At 39.8% G+C, this 15,597-nt stretch overlaps 1 pseudogene; it reads left to right on the forward strand.

The window, feature by feature from the left end:
• The first annotated feature begins 14,423 nt into the window (after positions 1-14,423).
• On the forward strand, positions 14,424-14,542 carry LOC120599180 (uncharacterized; annotated as a pseudogene).
• The last annotated feature ends 1,055 nt before the right edge of the window (positions 14,543-15,597 follow it).

Genomic DNA, 15,597 nt, shown 5'->3' on the forward strand with positions numbered 1-15,597 from the left:
TCAGACTGATAAAATGTGCAGTGTACCATAGAGGTCTCCCACTGGGCAGATCACAGGGGTTAAACTTCAGACTTAGGGTCAAAAGGATGTTTTGCCCTCCTGTAAGGTCACATAGCAAAGGGCCAGAGCTGACCGTGACCATCGGGGAAGTCGGGCAGGAGCCTCCCGCTGCTCCTTGTTTCCCCAGCAAGAAAGAGCAGAAGAAAGAAGAATAAACACAAGGGCTCGAAAATATTTTCCCAGGGAAAAATATCAAGTACTTCCAGAAAGTTTCTTTGTTATTTTTAAATTTTTATTGAGATATGATTCACATATAATAAGTTCACTTTCTCAAAGTTTACCAGTCAGAGGTTTCAGTATATTCACAAAGTTGCATCACCATCACTACTGTCTAATTTTAGAGTATTTTTATCATCCCAGAAGGAAACCCCTTACCCGTTAGCAATAATTGTCAATTCCTACCTGCCCTCAGTTGCTGGCAACCTCTAATCTATCTTCTGACTCTATGATTTGCCTAGTAAAGACATTTTTTAGGAAGTATTTTGATTAAAGAGTTTTTGAGATATCAAATATGGATTAGAGTTGGCAATTATTAAAAGAGTGATATTAAAACTTAAGGGAAAAAGAATTTTCTGGAGCCTATAACTAGGACTTCAAAAATGATCACAGAACAAAACAAAGATGATCATGAATAAATCAACCTATGTTCTCTTCTAGTCTTCAAATAATAGAGTCAGTAGTAACATTTTGCCTTAGAAACTTAGATTATGTTTAGTCAGTGGAAAGGTTTTTTTTGTTGTTGGTTTTTTGTTTTTTGGTTTTTTTTTTTGACTAGCACAGTGACAATTTGCTGAGAAAATAAATATTTTCATTAGTATTTTGGGTGTCTATTTTGGAGCCTTTTAATTCAAGATGGTATATCTTTGTCTACAAAAAAACCTTTCGTTTTGTTTGTTTGTTTTGGCTAGTGCTTTGTAAAGAAGAATATAAACAAAAACCTTTCAATAATATTTTATTTCCTTAAAAAGCATAAAGAATTATAATTTATTTAGCCAAGGCAGCCATTGAAAATTAGCTATTGTGTATGTATAGATAAGGAGGTCCTCTGTTATATATTCTAGAATTAAACTTCTTTGGAATAGAGCCATTGAAATCATTTTTGGATGTATCATTTCATCTCTCTTTTCTCAAAATTGAATTAAAACTGTTGGTCCCCTTTTGTCACTGGGTTTCTCAATAGACCCTTGGGCTCTTTGCCTCTAGAACCCCTGTTGCCCTTATGACAAGTCAAGGCCAACTTTTTGCTTTAAGAATGGCTTCTCGATGTATCTTACATCGACGGTTCGTTGAGAGGGTTTTTTTGTTGTTGGTTTCACTTTATGGCAGTATGTTGGGCAATATCTTAGCTTTGGTTCTTCCCCAAAACAGAGCCTGAGTCAGGGGCTTGCATGTAGGCTTATTTTGATACCAAGGAACAGAAATGGGAAAGTGGACAGAGGGAAATGGGAAGAGAAAATGCCCATCCAAAGGTACCTTTGAAACAAACCCAGGAAGCAAGAGCTAATCAATCAGTTCAGCTGAGGCAAGATGCTATCAGATCATAGCTGCGTGCTGATGGTTACTGCAGTAAGTGGCTGGAGTAAAATGTAGGTGTGAGAAGTGTCCAGTAAAGGAGGTCAAGGTTTCACACACGATGAACACTTAAAGGATCACAAAGGATGAATAGTTCCAAGCACATGGCAGGTGCCTCCGTGGAACTTCAAACAAGAAGAAATCATCTTCGATCATCGCGGCTTTAGAAACTCTCATATTTTCCTGGCCACGAAGACAGTAGATGTCAGATCGGTAGAGAGATCATGTCCAGGAAAGAGGCCACTGACAAGCAGAGCTCAGTTTGGGGCGACAGAGCTGCTGAACTAAAGAGGCCCTCTGAGGTCGACATGCAAAGATGGAGAACTACCTGTGACCAGAAATAGGAGCTGAGATCAAAAATCCAGTACCCCACATGGAGCAGGCAAGATCCAGGTGGGACCATAGATGTGGTCTTCTCTTCTCTTGGCCAAATTGGATAAGGAGAAGATCACCTTCCCAGTGAGGACGAATTGGATACCCATTCTTGGGCCTCTAGGCAACTTATAGATGGTGGAGGTTAGAGAGATTTCATTCCCAAATTCAAGTTCAGTCATCCCCAACAAAACACTTTCTCAATAGACCCTTGGGCTCTTTGTCTCTAGAACCCCTGTTGCCCTTAAGTTTCATGAAGGCTGGTTTCTTGGTTCATTAAAATAACACCGATTTAGATGGACTATGCCTGGTTATTAGAAATAGTGTTGTTGTGTTTTTCCAACACTGTTAATAAAAGAGGAAATTGAGATGACCTTTCTGGAGGAGGGTAGTGTGGCGAGAGGAACCCAAGCCTTAATAACATCTGTGCCCTTTGACCCAGCAGGTCTACTTTCAAGAACTGATCCTAGGGAGAAAAGCAGATACATTCACAAAGATGTATGATTAAGATGGCTATTAAAACATTGTTAATAACACTGAAGATAACTCAACTTTTATATTCATTAATTGGGGAATAGTTAATAAAATTTTGGTACAGCCATTAAACGGAATGCCAAGAAATTATCAGAAACTATGATGTAAATGTGTACATATTAACATAGAGAGACAACTATAATACTGTTAAGTAACAAGGCAAGATAATGAACTATATAATCCATTTGCATAAAATTACATATGCATAGAGATGTGTCTAGACAGATACCAAATTTTTGCCTGTGCTCATCTTTAAGTAGCGATGTTTCTGGAGATTATTTTCCTTCTGTATATTCTATGTATCATTTGGGATTTTATAAGTCACACTATCATTTTTTACAATCTGAAAAAAAAGTAATTTTTTTTTTTTTTGGAGGAAAATAGATTCTGGTTCCCAGTTTGGGCAAAAACATGTGGGTAGTTCCAACTTTACCAAATTTAGTCTGGGTGTGCTATTTGCTACAACAACATGCAATAATTAGCTGACTCAGGGTGTATTTCTACTGTATTGACACATCAGCTTCTGGCTGTTTTACCTCAGGTTGAACTGAGGAAGGTGTGGCCAAACTAGATTCATCCGAGCAATAAATAATTTACCAAAAATCCGAGGCTACTGTCGATCTTTCTGCATGTTGTCAAAGGGCTCATTTAGTGTCCCCAACATACCAACCATCCAATCTAAAAAACTGATCTTGATTTGCTCAGAGTACAAGTGAATTCTTTGCATTGGAAGACTGGCATTTGGGACACAGAAAATAAGATCAGTATCAAGGGACTGTTCCCTTGCGATTCTCCAAACATCCTTCTTCCTTCTTAATCCCCTCCCAGTGTTCCTTAGGTTCATTTGAGGTTCATTCTTTACCTTATCATACTCCATTGGAGGCATGATTCAATTTATTTATGGATGCATTGCTTTAAAATATTTTATGCAATTTATCCAACAGCACATGGTGAGAATATGCAGCCTATAGATCAGATGCTGATCTATAAAAATATGTTTTGTCAGTCTATTAATTAGAGTACTATATTAATTAACTAGGTTGATATGTTAAATAGTTAGTAAGCCTATCAGAGCCTCACTGTTGTAACACTGATGATTGTCTTACTGATGGCTCAGAAGCACATATACCATGCCTTTTGATTCATCAAAAGACTAAATTACACTCCTTAAATGATCGCATTGTATTCTAATTCTCTGCTAATTGGTAACTCATATGTGGGAATTGTGAAATATCCTGATTAATGAAATATCCCTTTTCCTCTTGGTGTCAAATGAATAATTTACTGCCTGTTGTCACCTATATTTTTATAGGTGACTTTGTAAGTACATAGCTTTTCAAGTACATATCTTTTTCCTCTCCAGTTTGATAAAATTATTCACTATATTCTGAGTTCAAGAAGAACCGGGACTCTAGCTTGGGATCCCCGCTGCCTAGTCGATGTCTTGCACCCTGGAACCCTCCACTGAGAGTGCAAATATGAACGACAGATCTCCTGTATGTCCACACTGGTCCCAGGACAAGGCCAGACATTCAAGAGCAGGTAATAGATGCTTGCGGGTGATAGGCATTTCAAAGAGGAACGTGGGTGGCTTCTTGACCCAAGACTTTGCCTATGAGTGGCCTGGCAGAAGAATCTGCTGCCGATGCCCTTTGCCAACCTGGCATTTGATGTGAGCTTCTTCCTCTAGGCAGGTAACTTCCAGTGTGGGTGGACCTAGGTAAAAACTCACATCTGTCACCTCCACAGGGGACTCCGTCTCCGGCACAGCCCCTAGAGCTTATATGTCATTTCCCTTTGTTGCTTCAGTTGTCCCCAGAACACAGAAGTTTTAATAAACTGCTTTAGGCTATTTTAATCTTAGTTATTTTTCTTCTAAACATACAACTTTCCTCCCAAAGTAGCCATAATTTTATCCTGATGTCTTTTATTCTAATTGGCTTTATTTCCTTTTATTGGTAGAGTGTTTAAGACTACGGGTCCAGAGCTTCTGATTCTTAGGCGAGTCTGGGCTGGGCCCCAGCCTCTCTTGCTAGTGAAAATGGAGCCAGACTGATTCTCAGAGGCAGCTGCGTTTCCCAACCACTGAGTGAGTTTTTCTGCCTCAAGGAATGGGAAAGTGTAGTCTCCAGCTCACGTAACTCTGGCACCAGGCAATCGTCCTCATCAGCCACTTGTAATTCAGTATTTACTAAGAACATAAATATGCATCAGTTTCTGCTCAGCCCTGGGAACAGAGAAGCTACCATCCATAAAAAGGGCTGAGAAGAAATCAGGGAGACAGTCACACTTTAGGGATGATGCCTTGCCCCAATCAGCATCATTTCGAAATGATCCTTTGGAAAAGGTAACATTAGATATTTCAAAATAGAGTATAACATATTTTGCATCTTTTTGGAAGAATGGCTTACAAATGCTTTGAGGAGTGGAATTATTTTTCTTTCAAGAAAAAATGTCACCTAGAACTCTGATCCATTTTTATTAAAACTGTGTTTAGTAAGTTTTACTTTGTAATTGTTTGGGGGAACGTCTCCTCCTTCCATTGTTTTAACAGACAGACGTCTCTATGGCTCCATTCTAAATATGTCTTCTAATCGCTTAGAGGTTCAGTGGGCGGGGCTGGGAGATGGAGGAGAGGGAGCTGGGCAGGCCTGATGAGCTTCGTCCTGTCTTTGTCCTCGTGGGTCTGCCTGCTCTCTGCCTTGTCATCAATGTAGCCCGACAGGGAAGGCCTTTCCCCGGCCGCCCTACATCTTCCCTGATGGGTGGGTAAACTCGGCTCTAGAGAACAGCATTAAGTTATTTGTCATAGCAACAACTTTCAGCCTCCTCCTTTTGTCCATCAGTAATAAACGATGCTACACTTTCATCTCCATGAGTCTGACTCCTATTCTTATCTCTCGCTTAATAGGGCAGGGGAAACAAGAATCCTTTCTCATTCTCCTCCAATCCTAAACGATTATATCTACTTACTACGAGGTCGGTTTGTGAGAACAACGTAGGCTGTTCTGATCAACCAGAATTATAACTAAATATTGGCAGTGTCCTGGTTAAAAGCAGAGACTAAAACCTCATGGTCATTGCCATTATCAGCTGTTTGACCTCAGGAAAACCACTGCATCTCCCCATGCCTCAGTTCCCTCATCTGTAAAATGGTACCTTTCTCATAGGATTATTGCGAAGTTTACGCAAATTGATATTCGTGCATGATTAAAATGTTTACAACAGTGCCTGGCATGTAATACATGTAAAGCTGTAAAAGCTATAAAATATCGTTTCTATCATCTATCTATCATGTATCTATCAACTATCTATCTATCTATCTATCTATCTATCTATCTATCTATCCATCCATCCATCTATCTGTCATCTATCTGTCATGTATCTATTTATCTGTCTCTCTACCCATCCATCTATCTATCTATCTCTCTCCAACCTTTCTCTCTTTAAAAAAGAATCTGCTTTGTGGTGTAAGGACCGTATCCCATTAAACCAAGATGGAGACACTTCAGTCTGGGTCAACCTCAAACCCACAAACGTCACAGAGTAAATTAATAAGAAGTTTATCAAAATTAAATAAATAACATATCTGAGTGTTCATGTTTATTGTAGAGTTTTCAGTGTTTCAAATATGTTTACATGAAAATTGAATTAAATATAAAAATTCTGAAGTGCTTGCATGGAATCTAGTTTGAGAAACAGTGCTCTGGATGACACCTGATTAAACTGATCTTCCCTGCCAGCAGGACAGTACTTAGAAGGACTTATTAACTGGATTTTTAAAAAATTTTCAACTGTTACCCCCAAAAAGCCTATTTTAAGAACTGTAAATCCAAAGTTGAAGCTTCCCATCAGGCCATGGAAGGCTGGACAAGTCCTCTTTGCCCTATGTTTCTCTCTCCTGGCAACCCTGCTGGGCTCGCACAGCTCGGAGTGGCCCCATTCATGCTGCACTGAGGTAGACGGCGCCCCAAAGTGGTTGGACCAAACAGTCTTCACGAGTTCCCCCAGGTACTTCCGGTGACTCCGCGGTTACCCTGGAGAGCTGAATGTCTTTCTCTCTCGCGGCAGGCAGAACGACGGCCTGCCAAAGATTTCCACGTCCTGATCCCTAGAACCTGTGAACCCATAGACACGTTACCTTAAACTAGAAGCAGAGAGCTTTTCCTGGCTGTGATGGTGGGGAGAGGCAACTAAAGAAGATTGGCCAGAGAGATGCAATACTGCTCATTTTGAAGATGGATGCAGGGGCCACAAATACAGGTGGCCTCTAGATACTGGAAAAGGCCAAAAAAAACCCAAACAAACAAAAAACAGATTCTCCCCTAGAACCTCCTGACACCCTAAGTTTAGCCCAGGAGGCCCTCATTGGGCTTCTGACCTGCAGAACTATGAGATAACAAATTTGAGTTGTTTTAAGCTCCACATTTATGGTAATTTGTTATAGAAGCCATAGAAAACTAATACTTCACCTTTAACAAGAATATTTAGCAATACAGTAACCATTCTTCAATGAGTGTCTCTTTTAAGTGTAAAAATCAATAAAATAAAATGAGACAAACAGAAAATCTTATATCCTTCTTTACAGACTGGACCTAGCTTAAATGTATGTAGTCATTCATTCAAGACAGATGTTTACCGTTTTTTTCAGAACCTACTGGATGCTAGATACTGTGATAAATTTAGCAATGCAGAGATGAACAGGAAGCCTTCTCCCGAGAAGTCAACTATCTACATGGGAGACACGAATTCCTTCTCCTCCTCCTCTTTTCCCACCTGGAAGTTTCTAGACACTAATTTCATTGATTCTTCAGCAATTCTAGGAAGTGGTAATAGCATCGTTATCCTCATCTTACTGATGAGAAAACTGAAACACGGATAAATGGAAGTCTTGCCAAGGTCATATGCTAATACGTGGTGGAGTCAGGATACAATCCCACAAACCTGGCTCCAGAGCCTGTGGCACTGAGTATTATAACACACTGCCTCGCATACAAGTAATACACAAATAGTCTCAATGCCAAGGTGATAAGTGAAACAATAGAGATGAGAGGATGAGTTATGCATAGGGTGCTATGCGTCTCAAAGTGATAGTCCCTTTTGAAAGAGATGAAAAATGCTTCCTGGAATGGCAATAGTCCCTTTTGAAAGAGATGAAAAACGCTTCCTGGAGTGGCAATACTCTATCTTAATGCCAATTAATAATAATAGTTAACATTTGCTCTTGGCCCATGTATCAGTTAGCTATTGCTCCATAACACTCTAAAACTTAATGGCTTAAAATAATAGGCACTCGTCCCTGCTCCCCAGTCTCTGGGTCATCCAGATGATTCTCCTGGAATGGGCTGGACCCAGTCATGCATCTGTGGTTAGCTGCGATGGGCAGCTCCACTGGTCTAGGATGGGCTCTCTCACATGTTGGGGGGCTGCCTCAGCCTCCCTCACATGCATTCTATTCCCCAGCATGCTAGCCCAGGCTTGTTCATGTGGACGTGTGGGGTTTCTTGAGAGGCAGCAGACTGCCATGGTATTACTGCTGTTATTTTCTACTAGACAGAGCAAGACAGGAAATTCATGGGAAACTAAGAGGAAAAGATTCAAGAGAACAGAGACACCACCTCTTGCTGGGAGAAGCTACCCCAGCATCCAGGAGAAACATGTAGAATGAAAAGAACAGAGGTCAAGGGGCAGAACCATAAGGCAAAGAGTGTTTGAGGGGCTGTTGACTTTAACCTCATCTGTCTTAAAAACCTGGATTTTAGCAAACAAATTACCAGTCTCTTGTCTCAAATAGTCTTCAAGCAGGTCTGGTCTAGGCTCTGATCTCTGTTCATGGAAAACACTCAAAAGGCTTGAGCCACTTGCCTAGTCACCATCGAGTCACATGTTTGTCCCACTGTTTTGCATCCTGATCTCCAAGATGCCTAGGACCTCTGGGTACTGATTGGGTGCAAGAATTCATTTGTCACCTTAGTTTTAAGAGTCTCCACTGCCAGGATTGATAATGATTCTGCCACAGGAAATCGGGATGGGCAGTGGTGTTTCCTTCTGGGCCTCTTCTCTGGGAATAGCTGCTCAAAAAGAGGGAAAGGTCTGGTCGAAATTCACTTGCAACTTATCATCTACTTACCTGACAGCAGGTTGAGAAGGCTAGGTATCGTATGACTTCCCATTATTATCAAGGGGTCAGAATTACTACGTAGGTAAAAATAAGCCTTCTTTGTTTGCCACAGTTAAAATAAATATTTTATAAAATATTTGATATCTCTTCTTAAAAGATATATTTTTGTTCACATTGACTTCTTCTTATGTCTGGTCTTTATATATATATTCGTATTTTGTGATGAAGTGCATAACTTGAATAGTGGATCTTGGGGAATAAAAATTTTGTATTAAAGTGAGATTTTATTCCATTTCCGATTAGGACTCAAGAACAAAAGTAGAGAACGATGTTTGACTTATTACTGTATTCGTCACCTCCCATTAGCTCCGGACACTCTATGCGAATGTGACAACCAACCCAGGCTTCACGTATTGCACCAAACCCCACATTTTCACAGTGCTGCCAGTTAACAGTGGATTGGAACTGTCTTTTGAGAGATTAAGTTTAACATTAAGTCATGTGCCACAGGCAAATAAAATATATTTAACAAATTTGATGCAGCTATAAGATGCCGCAACCAACAAGGAGCCAGCCATCCTCCGCTAAGTTGAGACCTCAGCTTTATTATCTAGAACTGGGGCCATGCTTATGAAGTAGCTGTACCTGTTGGGTAACTAGGCTCAGAAACAGCAGTCCAGCATCAGTCATGCCAAAACAAAAAGTCACTGCACTGGGGTGGCAATTTTCAACATCGAATGGAAGCTACGGACTAATCTTGCCGTATCACTCAAGTCTTTCAGCTATGTGAGTATATGATTTGTAGCTGACTTCTCTCCATAGGCATATCTGACCTCATACTGGCCACTTTGATGGCTGAGATGGCCGCTTAGAAACGTCTGTTATTTAAAAAAGTGCAGACCAAGTGACCTTTCCCCGTATTTTATTGGACATTCCAGATGTGTATGAGTACAAGAGTGTATGCGAAGGGTATGGCCTGTTCTCACTCCCACGTCTCAACTTCTCTCAAATACCACCATGGTCCACTTCTGAACAAAGGGGACACAGTGTGCTTTCCAAGACATCAATGGGTGGCCTCTGCTCTACCTGCTTGTAGTCCACCCAGGCAGTGGTTCCTGACCTCACCGCTCATTAGAATTATTTGAGAGCCTTTGTAGACACAAAGGCAAGGCCTTGCTCCAGGCCAGAGGGCGGGATTCAACTCCACAGGGAATTTTGGAGCATGAGAGGATTGACATAAAGCATGTGAAACCCCTTTTGATCAACATCATATTCAAGGCATCAATCATAATTTGACTGTGGTCTATGACTTTCCAAAAGCTTATTTTACATATCTTACATTTTGGAAAGACTGTCCAATGACGACGAATTGGTCATGACGGAAGCCATCATTTACAAATCTGAACTAGGTATTGTGCACTTCCTTATTGAATTCTCATAGCATCCCAACAGGTAGCTAGCTATTTACCATCTTTATTCTATGAATTAAGAATTTGGGGTTCAGCAAAGAAACTTGCTCAAGGCCATAGTCAGTAAGTAGGACTAAGACGCAGGTGCGTGTGTGTCAGATTCCGAAGTCAGTGTGTCAGCAGGATGCAATGAGGGGACTGAGTGCCGTGGGGTCGCATGGAGTGGGGAGCTAGTACTAGCTCAATCCAGACTTCTCAGAGGAAGTGGACCTAAACTGTAAGCTGGAGGATAATATGTCGCCAGATTGGGAAGCCAGAGAGGGGTGCTGAGGGCGGGGGAGGGCCGCTAGAAAGGGAAGCAAAGTTGGAAGGAAAGAGGGTCCCTAGAAAGGGGAGTAGCTGTGCAAAGGCCTGGAGATGAAACAGAACATGCTGGTGATCCGGGCGAGAGTGACCATGAGATGTCCCAAACTGGCTCAGGTAGAAATGGCAGAGTGTCAAAACGAACATAGAGAATCTACGGAAAAGAGAGCACGTCACGTTTATAGAATCTGAATGCATATGAGTTCAGTAATAGGAAAAGGGCACGTGATAAGTCGGCAGTGATGTGTGAGATGCTTATTACACTAAATGGGTGAGAAGACACTGTTGTTAAGACTGTGCAACGTGTGTATCTTCGAAGATAATTGGCACCATTCGTTCTAGAAGCATTATCTATTGTAGTCCTTTCATTTAGTGAAAGGATCTAAGCCTCCAAGATAGTCAGTGGCTTGTGTGAGGTCCTAGCAGCTGTCCAGATGGCCCCGAGCTGGCTCTGAGATACAGCGTGGTTGGCTCCAGAACAGGATTCTTTTGTATTCTGCCCCAATTCAAGGGAAGTCACCAGAGAGGATGGAAGTCATTTTGCACAATTTAAATGATAAAACTGGAAACAAGACACAGCTGACTGCTTCTTGCAAGGCCCGCAGCTCCTCTGACTCAGGCAGCTCCTACATCAGCGTCCGTCACCTGGGCATCCAAAGCAGCCGTGGTACAAACACAAGTTCGTGTACATACATGTGCGAACACGTTTGTGGGAGAAGCAGATCCCAAGGGTATCACAATCCCAAGGGTATTTCCATAGCTTTCAAAGGGTCATTGGTTCCCACAGAGGTTTTACAATGACAAAGTGCTTTTATTAAAAACCCAAGGGGCACAATGTTTTTTCCTAAGCCTCCATATTCGGTGCTTTTGGATGGTGTTATTTATTAGTATATTTGATATGAGTTTTCCCAATGTAAAGCTAGCTTATATCTGTAAACACAAGTCTGAGGGACAAAATTTTCAATCATTGTTATCATCAGTGGCAATGGCCATGGCTTAATTAACACAATAAGCTGCGTAGGATTCCAAGACCTTCCCCTATATTACTATATTTAATCTCAAAACCGCTCTGTGAAGTAGGTGTTATTATCATTCCCATGTTACGAAGAAAAAAACTCAAAAACAAAAATATGAAGTTAGTTGCCTGAGGTTGGTGGGTCTCAAAATGTGGCAGCTAGCGTGGCAGCGTCAGCATCACCCTAGAACTTGCTAGAAATGCCAACCACTGTGTCTCACCCCAGATCTACAGAATCAAACTGGTGATGCGACCCGACAATCCTTGTTTCAGTAGGACCCTCAGGTGATTCTGATGTCCCTCGTCACCCTGTTTGAGAACCACAGACCCGGAAAACAAAGCCAGGATTGAAATAGAGACGATGCTGCCCAAAATCACAGCTGGTAAATGACGGAGCTGAGACTCAAGCCAGAGCATCAATTGCTGTGTTTACTTTTTCTGGTTTAAGCAGTGTTGATGTGAATAGTTTTAACTAGGTTATTTAAGCCCTCCCCTCCATTGAGATTTCATGTTACAACTCTAGTTGACGGAATAAACTTTGGGGCAACAATCTCTGCCTGTCTGTGCCCACTGGTCTGTCCTGCCTAGTAGAATTCTCAGTGTGGGATTCCAAAGCTTGGGGATCTCTAAATTTGAGTTGTGTGACTTTACATAATTTACCAGCATGAAGGACAGGCATTAGGCAAGGCTCTAGCTGCTATTATTTTTATTTAAAAAAAAATAATAACAATAATCAATAGAACAGGTCATCTTTATAAAAAATTAACTTTTTCCTTAGAAGAGAAATTTGTAGGAGTATTTCACAGAGGCAGCGAGAAGCTCGTTTTAAATGCTCTCCTGGTACAATGGAGACACAGCGATGAAAGATGAAGCTGGATTAGGCATAAGTGACAAACAACTTTAGATTCTGAATCTAACCTCAATAGCTGGAAAGACCTTGTCCAAACCCAAAATGTAAACTATACTGTGAACCCTCACAAGCGACACTCTATTTGCCATAAACGCTGGTTTAACCTCTTTGACCTCTTCCCTCCCGAGTTATTTATTTATTTATTTTTTTCGAAGTCTTTACACATTACAGCTACAAGGCCACATTTTGGGAATGAGCATGGTTTCAACAATCATGACTTGAAATCAAATTAAATTATCTTCCTTTTCAGTTTACAAATTCCATAATTTCATTGGCTTTTAAATTGGAAAAAAGAACTCTTCGGTATATTCCAAATATCTCAAAAATCAGTTCACAAATAGCTTAATATTCTGATTGCATATTAGACAAGATGGGACACCAAGTGCAGGGCATTCTTGAAACGGCAGATGCCTGGGAGGGGGTGGTGTGCCACGGAGTCTGAGTGACCTCACACCTCGAGATTAGCAGGCCCTCCAGACGAGGGAGTGGTACCAAAGCATTCTTTTTTTCTTTTTATTAATAAGTCCCATTAACTCCAGTCACAGCTTTCGATACTCCCTGGCTTTCATAAGGAGTGTCGCCAGCACAATGACACAATGTTCTGCTTGTTTGCATTACCAAATACAGGAAGTGCCATGGGGAAATGGGCCGCTAATAAAAATGAGTTCAGACACTTGATATAGACGTGACAGATACCAAGCTGATTTTTCCTGTAGGAGATTCTGTTCTCATTTTCTATAAAAATAAGGTAACAAAACAAGACAATAGAAGCTATGGGACTCTTAATTTCAGCTTTTTAAACAACAGAAACATACTGATATCCAATAATAAATAGCTTCTACAATGGGGTCATTTTTTATGCTTTTAGCATTTGTGTGTGTGTACCATGTATGTGTGTGTACATCATCTATCTATCTACCTATTGTCTATCTATCTACCTACCTACTTACCTACCTATCATCTATTTATCTATCTATCTATCATCTATCTATCTATCTATCTATCTATCTATCTATCTATCTAAATACCTTTCTACACAGTAGTATAGAATTTAGATTTCTCAGCCCTCTGTTAATACCAAAAAGACCTAATTAGTGCCTATTCTATCATAAGGAATAGTAGAGTGTGATTCGTACTTAGCAGAATTAAAACTAGTATCACTTGATATTAAATTATTAAGATATTAGACTATCTTAAAAGTCAAATATCAAATAGTAGCAATTAAAATACGCTTGAAGAAGAAATGAAATTATGCACAGAATAGTTATAAGGTTAAAACTTCACCAGCTTATTTTCTCTTTTTTAAAAATAAGTTCTATTTCTAGATAGATAGATAGATAGATAGATAGATAGATAGATAATATATACAGAGATCATCTCATATAATACATATATTAAATATCTCATATATATAACACACATATAATATATAGAGAGAAAAATGGAACTGATTTTTTGAGATAAGAAATCTATCTCCAAATGTGTATGAAGCAATTTTTCTCACTCAAAAAAAGCAATGTCCTTCTCCATTTAACTATTATACTCATAAGCTGATTAGGTTAATAGTCAGAAACGGGTCTAAAAGATCAGCGGGATCAAAGGAGGGAAATACGTACCCTCCTGAGGATGCCCAAGAGTTCCTAACATTTAACCAGCCATTTTTTTCTTCCACAATCCCATTTTAGATCAACGTGAGGGAGAGATGAGAAACGATGAATAATAACAGGGCAGAAGCAACAGAAACGAAGTGGGAATTTCTCAGAACCGCTCTGTGTCTACCCCTGTGGCTGTTCTCCTCCCTCTCTCTTTTCCCTGCTGATGCCCTGATGCCCTGTTCCAGTTTCGTTTTTTTGGTTGTGGAATTTTTGGTTGGCCTTTGATGTCATATGAAGAAATACGTTCGGCCCAGGCCAATACAAACTTATTCATATGACCGCCTCTCGCTTTCTCAACTCCCCTCAAGCCTTGCCTTCTGTGGCTGTGGAAATTCCGATGTAAATTATGCTAAATCTCATCTTCTCTTTTACTCAATCTTCATGACAAATCTGTTCTTCTGCTAAGGAAACATGACACGGCCATGCTACCCTCAGCACGCCCAATTCCATCTGCTCTCAGAAGCTAAGCAGGGTCGGGCCTGGTTAGTACTTGGATGGGAGACCACTTAGGAAGACCAGGTGCTGTAGGCGTAAAAAATTAAAAACTAAGGGATTCTAAGCTGACAAGGTCCTTGCATTCTGTGAGGTCAACCAAGGATTGCTTCATCTAAAAAAAAAGAAAGAAAGAAAGAAAAAAAGAGATGACACTCTTTGTCATCTCTCCATTTCCTGTGGTCAAAATTAATTAATTCAATCAATATTTATTAAGCATCTATCATGAAATAGACAGAAGGCAAGCAACACCAATACCATCTCTGCCCTTGTGACACCCCCACAGTCCTCTATAAAAATACAGAAAGCATAACCATTCTTTTTTGAATTTACATATTCTCAAAGGAGCCGTGCTGAAAAAAAAAATTGTTTAATACATTAAAAACTATGCACTTTAAAATTATTGAATGCATTAAAGTATGTAGAAAACTACACTGGTTGATAGTCATTTAATTTATCAACTATCTAACACAAAGGTTTTATTCATGGGAAAGAAAAATAATTCATTTTATATCTATCTTCAGCCTGGTCTGAAATTCTCAGAATCAGCTTTTTGGTCCAATCACACAAAGGAACTTGATTCTGGTGAACACCGATCTCCAAATCAGATTTTTCTACCAAATAAGTTCAGTGAAAACAAGATCTCATCTAAATGTGGAAACCATGATCTCATGCCAGAATATTAGGGAAGTAAAATTTAAGTCTAACCACCAATAATTACAGTTATTATTATTCCTCATTTGTTAAAATTTCTACCTGTAAGTAACAAATCTAAGATGTTTGCTTTAAAGGGTTTTTAAAAAATAATTTGGAGATAAAAGCAAAAATGAAAACAGGTTTTGTGTCAAATTTGTGTCATTTCAGGTAATTATGTTTTTTCTCTGAAAAATGTCTTTATTAGTCTTCTACGCGAAAACACACAACGGTTTTGATCATATTTTTATACATTCCCTTATGTGTTAAGGAAAATGTATAATCTCACAAAACGTGAGTATGCTGTTTCTTATATGTTGAATTTGAATGACTTTCTTTGTTTTTATTGTTGCTCAGTTAATTTTAAAATATAAAAATTTTGTAGAAAAGTGTTCCTAGAT

This window comes from Pteropus medius, unplaced genomic scaffold, assembly GCF_902729225.1.
Source record: "Pteropus medius unplaced genomic scaffold, Ma_sr-lr_union100, whole genome shotgun sequence".
Taxonomy (NCBI): Eukaryota; Metazoa; Chordata; class Mammalia; order Chiroptera; family Pteropodidae; genus Pteropus; species Pteropus medius.